Consider the following 22,828-nt stretch of genomic DNA (forward strand, 5'->3'; position numbering starts at 1 on the left):
TCTGAACTGGGTACGGGGACGCCTTTTGTATAAAGGTCTCCAGTAGGCATTGACCACTCTAAATTAGTAGTTGTTCCGACGTCTCGAATACCTTCGCCAACCTAAATTGCAGACGTGAGTAGACGACAGAGAATCGCTTGATCTAAGTGTAAGCCCTTTAGGTGTGTTGGGCATCCCGGATAAGCCGGAGGTATTGAACACGGTGAGTTCTTTTTATTTGTTGTTTCTGTAGTAAGAAGAGTAAGTTCCCCAGGTGTGCGTGGGAAGATCTCTGCAATTTCAAAAGTCCTGGGTACGGTGAGTTATTTATTTTTGGTCTCTTAAGTTTATAAAAGTGAATCCTCTAGGTGTGCGTTAAAACAGCCTTGCAATTTGAAAGTCCTAGAGTGGATGAATTCTCCAGGTGTGCGTGGGAAGATTTCTGCAATTTCAAAATTCCTGGGGACAGTGAGTTATTTATTTTTGGTCTCTTATGTTTATAAAAGTGAATCCTCTAGGTGTGCGTTAAAACAGCCCTGCAATTTGAAAGTCCTAGGGTGGATGAATTCTCCAGGTGTGCGTTAAAACATCCCTGCAATTTAAAATTCCTGGAGACGGTGAGGCATATGTTTGTAGCCTCCTATTGTTAGACAAGGGAACCGTCTAGGTGTGCTTTGGAACATCACTGCAGATTGAAAGTCCTAGAATCGGTGAGTACTATTCTTTCATTCGTTTTCTCTCCTGGTGGTGAGTTGGTGATTTCTCCAGGTGTGCGTGGAAACAGCTCTGCAATTTCAAAATCCTGGAGGTAGGAGGCGAGGCGATTGTGGCTTACGGACCGCACGGCTCCCGGAACGGGAGTTTGGTCGGGGGATAGTGTAAGACACGGGTACTGGGGTTACGGGAGTATAAACCCACGCGCTGACGGACTTGGGGACTGGGAAGCTTCCACTGCGCTGACATAATAACGGATGCAACGGTACGAGGGGACAGAGACAGACAGAGTTCCGGACAGAGCGACTGTGTGTGTGTGAGAGGGAGTCTGTTTATGAGAAAGATAGAGTCTCTGGGTGTGTAAAAATCTGTGTGTGTATAAGTATTTCTGTGTTTGTAAAAGTCTGTATTGTTACCCAAAGAGAGAGAAAAAGCTATTGCTGCGTGCGTCAGCGGTGTGTCTGTGTAAAAGAGAGAGACTGGCTGAAAGCTTCTCTGCTAACAGGCAGTTTAACACTTTGTGCTCTGGCTTGAATTCATCTGTTTGATAGTGATTGAATGTTTAAGTCTTGTCACCTAGGGCGTAAGTCCCGGGCCTGTTTTGGATGTGATTGTTATGGTTGTTTAACATCATTTAGATGCATCTGTTTGTTTGGTGATTGAATTCTTGTTTTTGTTTCTAGAGCTTGAATTCCGGGACTGCTGTTTAAAGTGATTTCTTTTTATGTGATCTTAACATGATTTTTTAAGGCTAATAACTCCTGTTCTTTTATGAGTCATGACTCCCTAACTACTTTTCTTACTAACCTCTTTTATTTTTACATAAAAGCAATTTATGAAGGACAGTCGAAGTTTCGTTCGACAGTGGGTAGTTGTATGAAACGAAAGTTTCCATGGTTATTATCTGTGACCTTGGATTCGACCATTGTGCATGCGTTAGAAGTTTTTAACTTGAATTGACAAATTGTTGTAAGACAGCTCTGATTATTTTTACGACCTAAAGTATTTTAATTGAGTAATGATTGACCAGGAGTACATAAGAAAACTAATTTTGGATCTAAATTAAGGTACTAAATCTGGACGGTTACAGTGGATTTCAAAATTGGGAACTGTATGCATTTTACATTTTAAATATTAAACACTGAATAAATGGACGTACATATATGAATATGCTTACAAGTTAGTTACAGACATTAAAGGTAGTCAAGCATGAATTGATAAATTGGTGTTTGAGCATATGAGAAGATAGGAACATTGGAAAATTTCTTAAAAGAAAGAGACAGGGAAGAACATAACGACTTGTCCCCTTCGGGAAGTGTTGATAGGGGACAAGGAGATTGGGTTTGTGTGTGTTCCCCTCACCAGTGGGGAGGTCGGAACATTTAAAAGGAAATGACGGTCCTGGTTGAGAATCCGATAGGATTGTCAGAACAAGTTAATTTATTTTTGAGGCCCAGTCTGTATTTGTGGGCTGAGTTAATGTCTATTTTGAATGTTACTATGTACTGCGGGAGAAAGGAGACTTATATGGGGATGCTGGATAGGGAAAGATACGGAAGATAGAAGGGTGAAGTGGGATAAATCCATTAAATGAATTGTTAGGAGGGGCACAGAAAGTGTTTGTAAAGAGAGAGGACGAGTGACAGGAACAGAAAGCGTAAATGATGGTAGCTGCGGTTGATGAGGTAATTAGGAGAAGAATGCAGCCAAAAGTGAGCAACCGGAGCAGCGAGTGATAGCATGTAGGGCAGAGAAGAAAGGGAGTAGGGAGAGACAAGGAGGAGCATTTGATAGAGAGTTTGAGCGACAGGGGCAGAGACGAAGGTCTCCACAGGCAGGATGCCATTATTGTGGAAGGATAGGGCATTTTGGGCGGGGGTGTCCTGATCTAAAAAGGGAAGAAAGAGCCATTCCGCTTATGATTTTTGATAACGACATGGAGGGGAACGACAACTGGCATCATTTCTGAGCAGTCAGGGGTAAAAAAAACCCAGTGATAGATTGGCTGAATAGCACATTCGGTAGATGGGGAACTGTGCTGGGACAGCTGGCCCTTGGTTTATGCATTTCTGTTGCTATCTTTATTACCTGTGGTTGTTGTTGTATACCATGTATCAGGACGCTTGTGACACATACGATCGACCATGCCCTGACGGGAAAGGATAACCCCCCACCCGCATACCAGGCAGCGGGGCTGGAGGAGCCTGTGATGGGGGCACCCGATGGGAAGATTACGGGATCGGTATCAGAGGGAATGGAGGAGATATGCCTGCGAGGGAAGCACGGGACAACTTATGATTTTACTTTATAACTGTATCTCTCATTTCTAATCCTTCCCATATTAGGGCCTCAGAATGTGAGGGCTGAGGTGCAGAGACCCCCTAGTTGTGTATTTTTTCTCTCTCTTTCCCGTTCAAATTGACAACAGGTAAATTTGTGCTTTTATGCTGCAGTTAGAGATTGTGAAGTGCTATATGCCTCGAGACTCAAGAGACTATTGTTCACTCAAGAGATTTCCTAGCCATCATCTGGTATTCCTAAATGGCTTCGATTGGTCTCGACGGCCACTGTTCACAATAATAAGCCAGTTACCACTGCCCGTGTCCGTACTTGACAGCTGTAAAATGGATGTGGGTTTTTATTGGTCAAGTGAAGGTGACTGGTTAGCCAATGACGGGTAAGATTCCTCGAGTGAGGGACAACCTAAGACAGGCACAGTCGTGCATTGACCTTCAGAATAATGGCCTGTGGTCATGTGGTTTTAGCAGATGCCTGGCTTTTGTATCCGTGTCGGGAATCTGGTCAAGTTTCTGGCTTGCAAAGCAGCTTGATATAAGGAAAATCGTGGACCCAGCAGTTTGACATTGTATTCACTGTATTTTTGACGAAGGAAAATGCCAGTTTTGTGTCATTTTCCAGAACCGACTTAACAACAACCCTTGAGGAAGGAAGGAGAGCTCATTGAATCCTATTGCAAAAAGATTTGACACTATGTCAGTAGTTTGAAATTTTATTTTAAGGTGTCATGGTATAATACGACCGACTTTACTGGGAGGTTGTACAATTGGGTGTTCTTTGGACAGCAGAGCTTCATTCTGCAGGCGTCCTAACTCATCCACTTTGTGTTTTCCTCTGGTTCTCTTCGCTTTTGTTATCATACTCATTAATCGTTTTGTTGGTTTTGAGGTGGCTTTTTGTATATGTTTACAACTTTTAAGTGCTTACATCTGTTATGTATTATTTCACTGCTTCTTGTGCCCTAACGGTTGTATGCGAGCTGGAGAGGCGCATAGAGTAGGGATTTTGCGGCGTGGAATGCTTTGTGTACTTGTATGCTGCTTAGGGATTCCTTTCCCTTATAACTGTGTCTCCATAGAGTCAGACAAGCCGGGTAACGCCAAGTGGTCGGTCTCGCAAATGAGTGACGGAGGGGCACTCACCGACCCGCCAGGCCCTGACTGCTGCGCGCGTTTGCTGTATTTGTGGCCTCTCTGAGGCCAAGAGGGGGAATGTTAGGTAGGATTAACACTCGGGCAAATGTAAGATGGATGTAACACTAAAATGTTAGCTAGAAGTAGCTCTCAGGCTGAAGTGCCCAGGAGGCCCCAGAGGGGGTAACAGACACGAGGTCTGAGAGAGATAACTGAACCAGTGGAAAAGTACTGAAGAAGCAGTAAAACTTGAGAAAAAAGAACAAAGGGGGCCATCTGGCATATAACAAGTTGAGCTAGCTGATAGCCAAATACGGCATGGTCAAACACTGATAAGAGACTGGGGCCAATGACAAACTGTAAAAACTGTTCATTACCAAATAAGGGAACGGTGCAGGGATAAGGGGGGTATAAGAATAAACAACTTAGAACAAAGGGGCAGAACGCCTTCTCCAGCTGGACAAATGTCTAGCTGTAACCGATTCTCTCTCGAATAAAGCAGTCTGTTTCTTAGAATCTGACCCGGTGTCTCATTCCTCCGAAAACGAACACGGGGACGGTAGAACCGTCTTAACAGATGTCTCAAATCAGCTACAGAAGATTCTGAAAGGGGAGGGTGAACAGTCAGTTGTTGTGGTGCATATAGGCACCAACAATATACGTTAAAAAAGGATGAGGTCCAACAAGCAGAATTTAGGGAGTTTGGAGCCAAGTTAAAAGGTGGGCCCTCAGAGGTATTAATCTCATGATTTGATACCTGTACTGTGTAACAGTCAGGGTAGAAATGAAAGAATTGGCACGATGAATATGTGGCTTGAGAGATGGCGCAGAGAGGAGGGGTTCAGATTTTTGGGACATTGGAACCGATTGTGGGGAGGTGGGACAATAACAAATTGGACGGTCTAGAAATGGGCCAGACTGGAATCCATGTCCTTCGGGGTTGGAGAGGGTTTAAGCTAATGTGGCAGAGAGATGGGAACCAAATGAGGAGGTTAGTGGACAGGAAAGAGGTAGCAACTAAAGCCTCTAAGGAATAAAGATGAAGTCAGCAAGACTAAGGGTAAGAGTAGGCAGGGAGCCGATGGTGAATGCAAAAGGACTAGTCGTCTGAGGTGCATTGGTTTAATGCAAGAAATGTAGTAGTTATGACAGATGACTTTAGGGTTTGGAATAGTATCTGGTATATGATGAGACTTGATTGAGGGAAGGGCCGGATTGGCAACAAAATATCCCAGGCTATAGATGCCTCAGGCGGCATTCAGAGGGAGGGAAATGGGATGGAGGAGTTGCTTCACTGGTCAGAGAGGATATCACAGCTGTGCTGAACGAGGGCACTGTGGAGGACTCGAGCAGTGAGGCAACATGGACAGAGTTCAGAAATAAGAAGAGTGTGGTAACAATGTTGAAGCTGTAATACAGGCCACCCAACAGCGAGCATGAGATAGAGGTAAAATATGTGAACAGAACAACAGGGTAATGGTGATAGGAGATTTTAATTTTCCCAACATTGACTGGGATTAACTTAGTGTTAGAGGTCTCGATGGAGCAACATTTGTAAGGACAATCCAGGAGGGTTTTCTAGAGCAGTATGTAAATAGTCCAACTTGGGAAGGGGCCATACTGGACCTGGTGTTGGGGAATGAGCCCGAGCAGGTGCTTGGACTTTCAGTAGTGGAATCCCTTGGGAATAGTGTTCAAAATTCCATAAGTTTTAGAATACTCATGGACAAAGATGAGAGCGATCTTCAAGGAAGAGTGCTAAATTGGAGAAGGCCAACGATAGCAAAAATCAGCAGGACCTGGGGAATGTTGATTGGGTAGCAGCTGTTTGAAGGTAAGTCCACATACAATACGTGGTTGACTTTTAAAGAGAGGTTGATTGGAGTGCAGGCTGAAAATGTGTTGCTGGTTAAAGCACAGCAGGTTAGGCAGCATCCAAGGAATAGGAAATTCGACGTTTCGGGCATAAGCCCTTCATCAGGAATTCCTGATGAAGGGCTTTTGCCCGAAATGTCGAATTTCCTATTCCTTGGATGCTGCCTAAACTGCTGTGCTTTAACCAGCAACACATTTTCAGCTCTGATCTCCAGCATCTGCAGACCTCATTTTTTTTTACCCGATTGGAGTGCAGGACTGACATGTCCCTGTGAAAATGAGGGATAGAAATGGCAACATTAGGGAAGCATGGATGACAGGTGATAAGGTGAGACTAGTTAAAAGGAAAACGAAGAATATATAAGTTCTAGGTGACTGAAAACAGACGAAGCTTTGAAAGAATATCGGAAAAGTACTATCAATCTGAAACGAGGGATTAAGAGGGCTAAAAGGGGAAATGAAATATCTTCAGCAAACACAGTTAAAGAACCTATCAAAGCCTTTTATTTGTATATAAGGAGCAAGAGGGTAACGTGAGAAAGGGTTTTCTCACTCAAGGAAAAAGGAGGAAAGTTATACGTAGAGTCAGAGAAAATAGATGAAATTCTTAATCAGTACTTTGCATCGGTAAACAACGAGGAGAGGGCCATGAGGGCTGCCGAGGTTAGGGACAGATGTTTGATTACTCAAAGTCAAAAGTTCAAGGGGAAAGGTTTTGGGGTATTCTAAAAGGCATTAAGGTCAACAATCTCCCAGATCCAGATGGGATCCATCCCTGGTTATGAGGGAAGCAAAATAGGAAATAACTGGGGCCTAACAGATTTCTTTGCAGCATGACTGAACACGGGTGAAGTCCCGGAGGACTGGAGTATTGCTAATATCATCCCCTTGTTTAAGAAGGGTAGCAGGAATAATTCAAGTAATTACAGACCGGTGGGGCTGACGTCAGTGATGGGGAAGGTGTTAGAGAAGATACTAATGGGTCGGATCTATTTAAATGGAAGAAAAGTGATTGGCAGCATGATTTTGTGCAGGAAAGGTCATGTCTTACCAACATAATAGAATTCTTTAAGGTAGCAACAAAGTTAATTAATGAGGGAAGAGCTGATGATGTCATATATACTGACTTCAGTATGATATTTGATAAGGTTTCCCATGGTAGGCTAGTGGAGAAAGTGAAATCAAATTGGATCAAGAGTGTAATTGCTACATGGATGGAGAACTAGCTGGGCATCAGGAGAAGAGAGTAGTGGTAGCGAGTTTTGTGAAAATTTGAAGCTCAGGTTGAGATTCTGGATGCAGAGCTGGAAGGTTTGTTTACAGATGGTTCATCACCATACTGGCAAATATCTTCAGTGAGACTCCGAATGAAGCACTGGTGGTGTAGCCTGCTTTCTATTTATATGTGTGAGTTTCCTAGGGTTGATGATGTCATTTCCTGTGGTGACATTATTTCCATCCGGAAATGATTGCCCGACTACTTAGACCCTTTGGCATCATGGTAGCCCACAAACACACCAACATACTAAAACAGCAGCTAATGAACTTGAAAGACCCAAGACAGACAACAAGCAAAACTAACGTCATTTACAAAATACCTTGCAAGAACTGGAGCAAACACTACATTGGACAAACAGGCAGAAAACTAGCCGCCAGGATACATGAACATCAATTAGCCACAAAACGACATGAGCCACTCTCACTAATATCCTTACATACATAGAATATAGAACATTACAGCGCAGTACAGGCCCTTCGGCCCTTGATGTTGCGCCAACCTGTCGTACAAATCTGAAGCTCATCTAACCTACACTATTCCATGTATATCCATATGCTTGTCCAATGACGACTTAAATGTACTTAAAGTTGGCAAATCGACTACCATTGCAGACAAAATATTCCATACCCTTACTACTCTCTGCATAAAGAAACTACGTCTGACATCTATCCTATATATATCACCCCACAATTTAAAGCTATGCCCCGTAGTGCTCACCACCACCATTCTTGGAAAAAGGATCTCCCTGTCCACCCTATCTAACCCTCTGATTATCTTATATGTCTCAATTAAGTCACCTCTCAACCTTTTTCTCTCTAATCAGTGTGACCCTTAATAATTGAATTCCCTCCTCAGGGAAAGAAGCTTCTTGCTATACACCCTGCCGGTACCTCACATGATTTTGTAGGCCTCAATCTGGTCCCCCCTCTACCTTCATCATTTATTGGAAATGATCCTAATCCACTCAACCACTCTTCATAGCTAGCGTCGTCTATTCCAGGCAACAATCTGGTGAATCTCCACTGTATCCTCTCCAAAGAATCGATATCTTTTTGCTGATGTGGTAACCAGAACTGTACACAATATTCCAACTATGACAGAAACAATGCCCTATGCAACTGCAACATGACCTGCCCACTCTTGTATTCAATACCCTGTCCAATGAAAGAAAGCATGCCACATACCTCCTAGACCACTGTATTGACCTGCATTGCCACTTTCAGTGAACAATGGATCTGAACACCCAGATCTCTCTGTGATCAATGATCCACAGGGTGTTTCCAAATACCATATAGTTCGCTCTTGTATTAGATCTTCCAAACTACGTCACCTGACATTTGACCAATTTGAACTTGATCTGCCATTTCTCTACCTAACTCTCCAATCTACCTGTATTCTGCTACATTATCTAAGAGTCCCCTTCACCCTCTGCCACTTCACCAATCGTAGTGTCATCTGCAAACTTGTTCATCACACCACCTAAACCTTCCTCCAGATCATTTGTTTATATCACGAACAACAGTGGTCCCAACATGGATCCCTGTGGAACACCACTGGTCACAGTTCTCCATTTTGAGAAACTCCCTTCCACCACTACTCTCTGGAAGTAGGTTTGCTCGTTGAGCTGGAAGGTTTATTTCAGATGTGTTGTCACCATTCTATGTAACGTCTTCAGAGACCTTCTGAATGAAGTACTGGTGGAGTAGACCACTTATTATTTATATGTTTGAGTTCCCTCAGGTGGGTGATGGTATTTCTTGTGGTGAGATCGTTTCCTATGGTGATATCATTTCCTATTCATTTTCTCAGTGGGTGGTAAATGGGATCCAAGTCAATGTGTTTGTTGATAGAGTCCCAGTTGGAATGCATGCTTCTAGGAATTCTCATGTGTGTCCCTGTTTGGCTTGTCCTAGGATGGACGTATTATCCCAGTCGAAGTGGTGTCCTACAGTGAAAACTACAGAGCTTTTTAACTTTGCTTTCGCCTTCTAAGGTTTCCTTTTTAACCTGTGGTATTTTATCCTTATGATCTTGAATGAGATCTATTTTTTCCCTTACCACGTGAGAATTCTTATTTTCCACAGTTTCAATACTTCACGGATTGAAATTAATGTTGGAGCCAAGCATTGATTTATGAACCAACCCATAAACACCGGCCATTTCAGCTGCTGTTCATGCTGTTTATGTTCACTGTAGTTCCACGTGCATTCTCAGTACCTCAGCAAGTGTAATTTTGATCTCCTCTGAAATACCCGTCTGATATGCACAAGCTGATATGCACTAAAAATGACTTTCTTCACCTCTTTGTACTCCTCAGATGCCTCCTCTGATAGTGATGCAAATACCCGACTAGCTCTGCCTGCAAGTTTTGTTTGAATCAACAAAACCCACATGGTTACTGGACACTTCACTTGCTTAGCCACCTTCTCAAATGAGATAAAGAAGTCTACATCCTTATCATCAAATGCAGGCAATGATTGAATATACTTAAACAGATCCCCAGCAGGCCTCTGGCTATGATCGATTTGCTCACCCTCACTCTCTTCATCAGTGAGCTAACCTCTTCGCCATCCTTTTAAGCTGGTTTTCATCTCTACGTGCCAATTCATGAAGTTCAAGCTTTGTCTCTTTCCTCGTTTCTTCTCTCTCTCTTCCTCTCTCTTTTTCGTTTACTTCTCTTTCTGTTTCAGTCGGTATTTCATCTGCTTTTAATTGTATTTGCAACAGTTCCTTTATTTTGCCAGTAACTCAAGCTATTTCATTCTCAATTGAATTTTAACCATCTCCAAAGATTCTCATGACGTTACCAGAAAATTTAAATGGTGAGTTATTGCTGCAATAATCTCTCCCTACCTTGTGGAACGTTTCAGTGAACATATCTGGAAAACTTGTGTAATGTCTCTAAGACATACATTAAACAATCCGAACACCCTTTGGACAATCACTTCACTCCCACTCTGCCAAATGTACACAAGTGCTGGGCCTCCTCCACTGTGTAATCCAAGCTAACCAATGACTGGAGGAAGAACACCACATCTTCCACTATGGGACCCTACAACCACACGGAATCAATTTGATTTCACAAGTTTCCTCATCTCCCCTCCCGCTACCTTATCGCAGAGCCAAGCCTCCAACTCAGCACCTCCCTCTTGAACTCTCCTATCTGTCCATCTTCCTTCCCATTATCAGCTCCACCCTCCACTCCAGCCTATCACTATCACACCCCCACCTCCATTCATCTATCACATTCCTCGCTATCTCTGCCCCTGACCCACCCTCTCTCATTTAACTCTCAGCCCACATACTCTCCCACCACAGACCTTATGAAGAGTTTATGCTCGAAACATCAACACTTCTGCTCCTCGGATGCTGCCTGACCTGAACCACACTTTTTGATTCTAGCTATGACTGAACTGACTAAATATCCATATCCATCATCAGCTTTCTGCGGTTATATGCTTGCACCTGCCTGAAAAAGGAAAGAATTCCACATAATTTCTTCACCAAATTTATCAATCTATCAAGGTACATAGAACATAGAACATAGAAAAATACAGCACAGTAGAGGCCCTTTGGCCCTCGATGTTGCGCCGATCCAAGCCCACCTAACCTACACTAGTCCACTATCCTCCATATGCCTATTCAATGCCCGTTTAAATGCCCATAAAGAGGGAGATTCCACCCCTGCTACTGGCAGGGCATTCTATGAACTCATGACTCACTGAGTAAAGAATCTACCTCTAACATCTGTCTTATACCTACCACCCCTTAATTTAAAGCTATGCCCCCTCATAATAGCTGACTCCATACGTGGAAAAAGGTTCTCATTGTCAACCCTATCTAAACCCCCAATCATCTTCTACTTTTCGGGAATCTGCAAATTCACTCGACTATCCCTCACTTTGTCTGCAATTCTCATTTTGAGCTCACAGCTCCCATACTGGTCAGACATCTGCACTGAGTGTATAAATCAATGCATGCATTATGTTTGATGCTTTATGCATACCTCCTGATGCTGAACAGATAACTATTCCGGGCTAATTGGTCAATACACTGCTGTTGTCTGCACAGCTTCCTGTGCTGAAGAGATATCTTGTCTGATTTTATCGACCAATGCGCTGGTGTGGTTTTCGCAGATCCCTGTGCTGAAGAGGTTTACACATTACAGTATTGATGTAGTGTGCACAGTTTTCCACTCCAAACAGATTGCTGGGTTGCATTGAGCAGTACACTACTCTGGGTTTATGGTTTTGGTACTAATTCTTAGAAATGGATTCAAAATGTCATACAAGGAACAATTTCAGATGATCTAGCAATGTGTTTATTTTGTGTTGTCTTCAGAGCGATTGGGCCCTTCAAACTCTCACTTTTCTAGCTACTCTCATTCTTCTGTCCACCCCATCATTCCGCAATTTGTTCTCCATTTCGTCATTGTACAATTTTAAGTGAATAGCTCCTGTATCTTTCCTTGCTTTATTCCTGATGAAGGGCTTTTGCCCGAAACATCGATTTTGCTGCTCCTTGGATGCTGCCTGAACTGCTGTGCTCCTCCAGCACCACTAATCCAGACTTTGGTTTAAACCTTCCTGGAACATCAGATTCACTGTTACGAAGCGACAGAAACAAAACAAAAGACCGTGACCCGCTTGGTCTTTCACTTCCTGGTGTCCTGCACAATACTCCCTGTTCGGCAGGGGGTTTCAGCAGGTTTGAGACACATTTTTGAAACTTGTTCTGAGGTTGTCCACCGAATGCCTGTGTTTGTCACTCTCTGCTGATGATGTATTCAGGAACACAAGTACTCTTGTCGAAATTATTGATTTGGAAAAGTCTTCAAACTTTCAGGTGAATGATATTTGACTTTATTCTGGTTTTGGAAAGTTAGTGGAAATGCTGGGGATGGTTTCCTCGAGATTGTGTTTTCAGCTAGTGTAGACATTAACGAAGACCAGATGATTTGGTGACCAACTCTGGATCGGTCATGATAAGTATAATTTGAGCATCTGGGTCTACAACATGACCAACAAATGGAACACAAGCTGTAGAGAGGTGATTCTATGTAAAATGAAAAGAGGAGCCACAATTAATTTGCTCACACATGCAACTTATCGTATATTTTTGTAACACGCCAATTCTCCTTCTCTCCCAGTGTATCTTATGGGTGGAGAGTGAGTTGCTTCCTCTTTATTCTGGGTAGCAGCATCCTGGAGGTTCACTATCCTCCAGATTTTCTTTCATACAAATTTCAGCGGTTGAATTAATTTGTCCTGTTCCCGTGTAGCAGGTTTGTGAATATAGCCAGCTCCTAAGTAGCAGGCTAGAATAGCTATGTGCTCTCCTGCTGTTCCTGTGGAATGGACCTGAGGGACTGAATGGTCTCTTCACATACCTGAAGTTTTGACTGAAAGCCTTTCTCCAGTTTCTAGAAAACTTCAAAATCTGAGTGATGTATTTGTGTCTTTTTTTTCTGTCAGTAACTGAGTACGCAACTTCACTGGTGCTTTTGGATGAGCTTTGAATGGCCTCCTCCTATTCCTGTGTAACACATCAGAGAGGCTGGCTTCCCTCCTCTTGTTTCATTGCAACAGGTGCAAGCAGCTGAATGGCCTCCCCAGCTTCTCTAACAGGCTTGACATGCCAAAGGGCCTCATCTTGTCGCTCTGTAACAGACCCGAGAGGCTGAATCGTCTCCTCCTGTCTCTCTGTAACTGAGCGGAGATGCTGAATGGTCTCCTCCTCTCCCTGTGTAACAGACCCGAGAGACTGAGTGGTCTCCTCCTGTAGATCTGTAACAGGCCCGAGAGACAGAATGTCTCCTCTCCCTGTGTAACAGACCTGAGAGGTTAAGTGGCCTCCTCCTGTCCCTGTGTAACAGATGCGAGAGGCTGAATGGTCTCCTCTGCTTCTTTATATGGGACTCAACTGCCTGAATGGTTTTCTCTCGTTCCTGTGTAACAGATTCCAGTGGGTGAATGGCCTCCTCCGTCCCTGAGTAACAAGTTCGAGACATGAAATGACACAGCAAAATGTATGTCATGAGCAGCCGGTAAGCTGTGTCTGACGAAGTTCACTTCCTTCTCAGTTTCAGAAAAACTAATAGCACAATGTGTTCCAGGTGCCCTCTCAATATCACCTGGTTACAGCTGCAGTAACACTCCTCTATGTTTTGAATGATTCCCTTTGCAAAATGTACCAACATTCCAGCTTTCCAACTCTTTAAGTGGCAATGGGCTAGTGTGTGGGCTGAATGGCCTCCTCCTATAACTCTCTAATAGGCACATGGGGGATAGAATTGCTTCTGCCTGTTCCTGATAGCAGTCTCATTGTTCTGAATGATGTCCCAAGGTTATGAGAGGACTTGATAACAGGTGATTTAAAATCAGAGCAGTATTAAACAAAGTCAATGAGCAATAAATATTGTTACACTGGTTTATGGTGTCTAGAATTTTCAACACCATTTTATGTAGCTGTTGTGTTACTTTTCCCCTGTCTCTTTTATAAACAAGGTGGGGCATATACAGTCCTGCAGTGTTCTGGCACTACTCCCACACAAGGTAAAAAGATTTAAAAGATTAAATTACTTACAGTGTGAAAACAGTCCACACCGACCCTCCAAACAGCAACCCACCCAGACCCATTACCCTATATTTACCCCTTCACCTAACACTATGGGCAATTTAGCATGGCCAATTCATCGAACCCGCACATTTAGGGACTGTGTGAGGAGACTGGAGCACCCGGAAGAAACCCACGCAGACACTGGGAGAATGTGCAAACTCCACACAGACAGTTGCCTGAGGTGAGAATTGAACCTGGGTCTCTGGTGCTGTGAGGCAGCAGTGCTAACCACTGTTTGTTTATTTATTGTCCATGTATCAACAACCCTCATCCACTCCATATAAACAGAATAAATGCTCCCTTTTGTTGTGATGAAAAGAAGTGATGTAAAGAAGGGGTTACCTGAGCCTGTTTGTTAGGTAACTGTGATTAACGTCAGTCTCCATGGATTGTAATTATGCCAGTGGAGGGTTTTCATTGTTTAATAATAAGTGGGCTCCATTCAAGGTGTTATCCCACAGGAGGAGATGGTGCATCACCAACAGCACTAACAGGGATCAGCAGCTCCAGAGAGAGAGTTTGAGAACAGATTAGAGTTTGAGAACAATGGACTGGGATGTTCCAGCAATGGGAAGGAGTTTATCTGAATATATTCACTATCTTTCTGCACATTATGATAGGATGACATTGTCATTTCAGATCCGTTATGTACTTGGGATTATTGAATACTTTTATTATCCGATCCTGGCTATCATTGGTGTCCCTGGTAAGTCTTACTGTTCTGTTATTTTTTTCATAAACCATGCATGACTGTATTCTAGAGGATGGTAAGGACTGCAAACGGTGGAAGTCAGAATCAATAAATTTTAGAGGTGGAAAGGAGAGGAGTCAGACAGCATCAGCAGAGCAGGTAAGTCGACATTTCATATCGGGACCCTTCTCAGGAGTGTACTACAATTGTTTTAGTTACTCTACACTCTTTACTGCTGTTATTTTTCCGGCTGAGACTCTGAACACAAATATTCCCTCTATAAAAAAATTACTAACTGATTCAGTGAACTTGTTAATTCACGGTCTACCTCTCTGCTTCTGGCAATGCCCCTCGTGGATTTCTATGTTGATATACTCAGTTTTAGCTGTAAAATATGACTCATTGTATCACTACTCTTATTAATTCAATATTTGGAGCATTGAGGTCACTGTCTTCTGTTCTGGTTACAAACTCCATTTCCTTCCTCGGACTCCATCCATCCCGGGCCATTATCTAAATCTGAAACAGACGAGTCACAACTGTGGTGGTCCCTTTGGCCATGAGCTGATTCTTGACACCATACCCTGCCAATTCCTAATTCTGATTAGATTCCCTGCAGTATGGAAACAGATCATTTGGCCCAACAAGTCCACACTGACCGTCTGAAGAGTAACCCAACCATCTCATTCCCCTCCATTTTACCCCTGACTAATGTACCTAACACTAGGGGCAATTTAGCATGACCTGCACGTCTTTGGATTGTGAGAGGAAACTGGAGCACTCGGAGGAACCTTACACAAACACAGGGAGAATGTGCAAACATCAAGGATAATGTGGAGGACCGCACATGGCCATCATCAGGCGATTTCCTTGAACATCTTTGCTCTGTTACCATGAGTTTTCTTAGTTTTTGGAATCAATGTTGGGGGAATTCCAGGGTAATTCCTTTCTTGTCAATATACCATGGTGTGTTACGATGTGGAAGTTGGGCCCCTCTGCTAATTAAACCGCAAACACAAAGAAAAGCTCTCCCTGCATCGTGATCTGTTAAAAATGTGAGTGAGAGTGAAAGAAAACCCCAGATTTCCTCTGTTTAAAGAAAAAATATCAATTTATTTTCCTAACACTGACCAGACACTATTAAAAAACTCGAACCCCTTTTCCTTAACTAAACACTATCTGACCCCAACTCTAACAAAATGCTGCTCCACTAACATAATTACTAAATATTAAATTAATTTAATCTCTCAAAGTCCAGACAACCTCTTATGCTGTCTTCCTTGCACCTTTCCAAATCTGCTGTTTCCTTCAGTCCTTCTTGTTCTGTTGTCTTCTCCCTGGATCTTCGTATATTTAACTTTGCGTATTTTTAGTCATCAAATGCCTTGGTACTTTAAAATAGACGGTGCCTTCTCAGAGATTTCTTTTGAGAGTAAGATGTTTATTTCTTCACATGGCAGTTGGCTCAAACTAATTTTCAAAATGGCCTTGCTTTTTAAAACCCCAATTCCCGTACCGACTAATTAATCCAATTCTGTCATGACAATCAAATTCCAATTCAATTGTTATCCTGGTCATAATTTAAATTCATTGGTCAATTTTAAATCCAGTTGCCTTAACATAAACACACAACCCCAAGCTGATGGTTACATATTATCAACTCTCTGCACCTGTCAGCTCGTCAAAGATATGTGCTGTCAAAATCCCTCAGCTCAGAAACACACCATCTCTCTTAAAATGACCATACACACATTTGACTTCAGAACAGGTGCCAACATCACTGTTGGGTCTTTCCCAGAGGTGACACAGGATATACCTAGGGTGGGTGAAGCTGTTTCATGAAACATAACCAACAGTTCTGATTCTGTGAGGATGATGATGCCAGACTGTTTCCTGAGGTCGAAATGAGGACTAAAGACTACACAGCGCAAGGAATAATGGTTTAAAAAGGTGAATGAAAGACACTCTTTCTGAATGTGTGCCACATTGTCAAAAGCGATTGAGGTTTTCAATGCATACATTGAAGTGGGTAGATATCATTTAATGGCAAAAGCGAGAAATTGCTACAAGATGATTACTATTGGGAACCAAATATCCAGAACATTTTATATTTTGGAGTATTAGATAAAATTGAAAAGTGAGATCTTCAAATAAGGCATAGCATCTGCTCGATTGGAAAAGAGGATCTGACATCAAATGATCAAGGTGTAATCTCCATCTTATAGTGTATGTATACAAAGTGGTAATTGATTCCAGTCTGGGAGAGGGTTCCACTGTGATGCTGAATGTATCTCATGAAATTAACTGGCAGAAAGGTCTTTGTGATGCGGATCTTGACAACTTCGCACATTCTATAAGCAAAATTCACTAGAACATTCTATAACTGACATTTCCCAGAACGTTCTATACCTGACATTCACCGGAATATTCTATAACTGACATTCCCCAGAACATTTTATTACTTATCTTCTCCAGACCATTTTATAACTGACCTTCCCCAGAGCAGTCTATAACTGACATTCTCTGGAACATTCTATAACCGACATTCTCTGGAACATTCTATAACTGACATTTTCTGGAACATTCAATTACCAATATTCACCAGAACATTCTATAACTGACATTCCACAGAATATCCCATAACTGAAAATTCTTGGAAACAATCTGTAACTGACACGATTTGTGGACGACCAGTTATCATTTACTTGAACAAAAGATAAGAGCCCAAGGGAAGAGATTCCATTACACATAGAAAGAGGTACTGTTACGAAGCCCCATCAGACAATTAAATGGGTGAATACAGTTTCTCAGTGTTTACGTTGCTTCACAACACAGTATCGATCAAACTTTAGTCTAAAAAGCAGAACTTACAACTTCTTTCTCATCAATCCTTCAGGCCATCAACGATTTCACCCTCCGTGTTAGGAACTGTAATGAATTGACCTGTGTCTCTGTCGAGATATTGAGAGTGTGGGAATGTTCCAGAAAAAAAAAATCTGTTGTCATGGATGCGTGTTTGGGGAGGGAGGATTTCTTGAGTTTTATATCACATTTTTGTAAGTATTTCATCGAACATAGAACATTACAGCGCACTACAGGCCCTTTGGCCCTCGATGTTGCGCCGACCTGAAGCCCATCTAATCTACACTATTCCATGTAAGTCCATATGCTTGTCCAGTGACAACATAAATGTACTTAAAGTTGACGAATCTACTACCATTGCAAGCAAGGCATTCCATACCCCTACTACTCTCTGAGTAAAGAAACTACCTCTGACATCTGTCCTATATCTGTCAATTCTCAATTTAAAGCCATGCCCCCTTGTGCTCGCCGTCACCATTATTGGAAAAAGGCTCTCCCTGTCCACTCTATCTGACCCTCTGATTATCTTATATGTCTCGATCAAGTCACTAATTTCAGACCTTCCCATTTGTTATTTTTGCTTCATTATTTCAATAAATCTCTGAATACAGTGAGAATCTTGACACTCTGACACTGTCCTCAGTCAAACTGTAAGTTTGTCTCCAGACTGATGAATAATTTATTTTCTTTTAATTCTTCATCAAGTTAACATCGTGACATCCTACGTCCTTCTTTACAAAGATTGTGGATTATCTCCGTGTGTCAATCGTTACCTTGGGGCCATGGCAGTGGCGGATCTACTGGTCATTATCCTTGACCTGATATTGAGACATATTCCCGTTGTTTATCGGGAACAGTTTTATTTCCTGTTAGATATCCCCGTGTGTAATATCCACGCCATCCTTTTATACGCAGCCACTGATTGTTCTGTCTGGTTCACCGTCACTTTCACCTTTGATCGGTTTGTGGCCATTTGTTACCAGAAGCTGAAAATCAAATATTGCAGTGAGGAAACGGCAGCTGTGGTTCTGGGAGCAGCAAGTGTGCTGAGCTTTTTAAAGAACATTTTCTGGTATTTTGCCCTCACAGCTCGGTATCGGCTGCGAAACTACCCCTGGTTTTGTGTTGCAACAAGCAGTGTTCGACTCTCTCATGTCTGGGTCACAATTGTATTTCTCCACTCCATTCTAACCCCAGCTCTCCCATTTCTCCTGATTCTGCTGCTCAATGTTCTCACTGTCAGACACATTTTAGTGACCAGCAGAGCCCGCAAGAGACTCCAGGCTTACACCAACGGGGATGCTCAGTCTAGCACAGAAATGGGAAACCGAAAAAAAGTCATCATTTTATTGTTTGTGATCTCGGCCAATTTCATCCTGTTATGGTCAATGTTAATGGTCTATTCTATATGGAGACGGATGTGGTTGATTGGGTATCGGTCTATGTATCTCCATCCCTTTGTGATGAAATTGGGCTTCATGCTGCAGCTCCTCAGTTGCTGCACAAACACAGCGATTTATGCCGTGACTCAGATTAAGTTCAGACAGCAGCTGAAGAATGTGCTGAAATATCCCTTTACCCAAATTCATCTATCAATAGACTTCACCCATTACTTCATCCTTCCAAGGTTTTCTCATTTCAGTTCAGTGTTTCAGCGATGAAGCAGCTTGTCACTATGGTAACAGACTGAGGGTAGTGCTGACTTGTCCGACCTTAACCGACAGGGGGTTGCAGCGACACATTTCAATGTTTCTCTCCGCTTTGGGGCAAGTGAGAAAATGCACCATTCCAATGACTGCATTCATAACTTCAATTTGTAAATAATCAAAATGTTCACAGAAAAGTGCCAAGCAGCAGAGTAAACGAGATTGTTGCTTGTCTTTGTGTTGAAGAAACTGAGCTGGAGAGAGACAGACTCAGCCACAAGTCCTGGTCCTCATGGAAGAGAAGGGGAGGGGAACTGGCCCTGAGCTCAGGAGTTGGCGTTTAGTCACTCTATCCTTCCTTTCACCTCTGGTTCTCCCACTCTAACCTGGCCAAGGCAGAATTCATCTCTCGACCTTGTTCCCTCTCCCTCCATATCTCCCTACTACTCTCATATTGTCCGTCTATCGCTTTACCTCCCATGTCTGTCTCTGTCTGCTCATATTTCAAAGGCAGCATCGATTGCGCAAACCTAGTCAGTGTTTCCAAAGACATCATTTGTAGAACTGTGAAACCTGAGAGATTCACAGTTTCTGATGCTTTCTACAAAGAAAAATCAGCCGCCAGTGTAATGGCATAGGGAGACCATCAGGGGGTGGCATTGTATTACTTCAAACACAGGGACACTCAGTCTCTGATTCACCACATCATCATTCTTCAATTTATTTAAACTTCCCTCCAGTGAGTCCTATTGCTGCCAGAGATCAACATACAGACGAAAACACACAGAGACACACATATGAAAACACACGCCAACATGACCATTATAACACTTGGGGGACGAAATGTGAGGAAAAGGGAGTTGATTGCAGTTCATTGGATCCGCCCCCAAAACAGATATCCCACTGCAAAGAGACACACACACAGACATAGTGTTATGACACAGAGTTCAAACCCTTCCCTGAATTAAACCAAACACCCAGAAAAGCTTGCCTCACCTTGTGGTCTGTTAAAGGTGACCGAGTGAAAGAGAAATCTTAATTTACACTATTTAAAGCAAAATAGCAAATTTTCCCTCACAACTCTAAACAAAAAAATCTATTAAAAATCCAAGATCCCCTTTTCTGAACTGATTACTACCTGACCCCAATTCTATTAAAACATGGTTCCAACAGTACATTTATTAAACATTACATTAATTTAATCTCAAGTCCATACATTCTGTGTCTTCTCTGCTGTTTCCAGGCTTTCGTCTCCTGATCTCCCTGGGTTGTCATCTTTTGTTTTTACTGCTTTTAAAGGAAAAGGGCACCTTTCGATGTAGATTGTCTTCTTATTTCTTTGAGAGGAAGATATTGATTAGTAACCAGCTCTACGCCAGTTGTTCTTCTGTTCGGTGGCAGTTGCTCTGCTGTGCAGTTACAGATGCTCTGACCAATTTTCAAAATGCCCTGTCTTCATAGCCCCCAACATGATAGTCTGTTATTGGTTCGATGTTGTCAATACAATTAATTCAAATTCAATTGGATTTTAGTATCCTTGGCATAATTTAAATTAATTGGTAAAATTTGAATTGTTGTCAAAACTGCATCTAAAAGCCAGATCCCCACTTAACAGCCACTTGCGACATGTATCTAGTTTGGAGCAGCCTGTCTCTTAGCAGTTATAGAGTCATAGAGTCCTACAGCACAAGACGGGCCCTTTGACCCAAGTTGGTTCAAAATGTCTATATATCCAAAAACCATTTCTCTGCACTTGGTTCATATCCTTCTAAACCTTTCCGAAAAATGAATTTGTCCAAATGCTATTTAAATGTACCCACCACAACCACTTCTGCTGTCAGTTCATTCCATATGTGCACTACCCTCCGTGTAAAGAAGTTGCCCCTCAGGTGCCCTTTTATGCTTTCCACTCTAACCTTAAACTGATGCCCTCTAGTCCTTGATTACACAACCCTGGAAAAAAGACAGTGTGCATTCAACCTATCCATGCCTCTCGTGATCTGATAAACTTCTATAAGATCCTTCATCAGTCTCCTCTGCTCAAAAGAAAAAGGTCCGAGCTTGTCCCACCTCTCCCGATAACTCAGATCCTTGAGTCCTGCCAAAACCTTTGTAAATTTCTTCTGCACTCTTTCCGGTTTAATAGCAGCTTTCCTATAGTCACATGACCAAAACTGAACACAGTACTCCAAGTGCTGCCTCACCAACGTTCTCTACAACTACAACACAACTTCCCAACTTCTATATTCAATGTCCTGACTGATGAAGACAGTGTGCTAAAAGCCTTCTTTACTGCGCTGTCTCCCTGTGACTCCATTTTCAGAGAACTGTGCATTTGAATTCCAATGTCCCTCTGTTCCATTACACTCCTTGAAGCCCGAGTGCACAGCATGAAATTCCAAACTTGATTTGACTTTCCAAAATGCAAGACTTTACCTGTACAAACATCTATTTTCCATTTGTCGGCCCTCTTCCCAAGATGATCAAGGTCCTGCTGCAATTTCTGATAATCTTCCTCACTGTCCACAATACTACCCATAACAATGCCACCTGCGAAGTTACTAATCATGCCTCGTACATTGTCATCCAGGTTATTGATATCGATAACAAACAGCAACGGGCCCAGCACCGACCCCTGAGGAACTCCACCAAACACAGGCCTACAGTCTAACAAGTATCCTTCCTATATAACCCTCTGCTTCCTGCAATCAAGCCAATTATTATATCCACTTTGCCAGCTCTCCCAGATTTCATGCAATCTAACATTTCAGAGCAGCCTAGGATTTACTTCCTTCCTGAAAGCCATATAATTTACATTCACGGCTCTGCACTCTTCAACCTCCTGGTCACTTCATCAAAGAACTCTGAGATATGTGTGAGGCATGAGGCATGAGGCACGTTCTGTTCTGCAGCGGTGGCTGTACTTTTAATTTACTTTTAAGTTTCAGAAAATACTTCTATCTTGAAGTCAACATAAACTTTTTTGACTTCATAATAATAGAGACACAGACTTCTGCATATACTCATACACTAGCTCACATATGCAGGACTACAAACACACAGAGATAATACGACAAAGATAGTTACAGAGACAGTAACACATACAGGCATAAAACCAACAAAGATACACTTATACACACACACGGAGGGACAGACACAGAGACAAACACAGATATATTTATATACATACATTTACACACAGCCACAGAGAGACATACAGACATATTTATATGCATGCATGTATGCACACAGACACGGAGATTCACACAGACATACTGATATACATGCACATACGTACACGCAATCACAGAGAGACACGCATACATGTGCATACACACATATGCACACAGACACAGGGACATACACACAAAAAGACTGAAATACACACATAGACACAGAGGAACACAGAGACTGACACACACATACAGAAAGTTATACACAGATGAATGCACTTGACAGACACACACAGATACACAGAAACATACACATAGACGGATGCACTGACAGACACATACACAAATAATCAGAAACATGCACACACATACAAACATGCTGTTGCATACACATATAGGCACACAGAAACATACACACACAAAGACACATACAGATATGCTTCCAGGCACACAGAAACACGCACTCAGGAAAACATCCACACAGTCTGACACACACACCAACACACACCCCACAACACACACACACACGCACGCGCACACAAACTCTTTATGCAGTAATG

At 42.4% G+C, this 22,828-nt stretch overlaps 1 long non-coding RNA gene across 1 annotated transcript; it reads left to right on the forward strand.

Moving 5' to 3' along the window:
* The first annotated feature begins 208 nt into the window (after positions 1-208).
* On the forward strand, positions 209-4,640 carry LOC132817268 (uncharacterized). Its single transcript, XR_009644867.1, has 2 exons — positions 209-689; positions 2,812-4,640. It is a non-coding gene; the product is annotated as an uncharacterized LOC132817268 (long non-coding RNA).
* Positions 4,641-22,828: the final 18,188 nt, after the last annotated feature.

The sequence above is a fragment of the Hemiscyllium ocellatum genome, chromosome 1, assembly GCF_020745735.1.
Source record: "Hemiscyllium ocellatum isolate sHemOce1 chromosome 1, sHemOce1.pat.X.cur, whole genome shotgun sequence".
NCBI lineage: Eukaryota > Metazoa > Chordata > Chondrichthyes > Orectolobiformes > Hemiscylliidae > Hemiscyllium > Hemiscyllium ocellatum.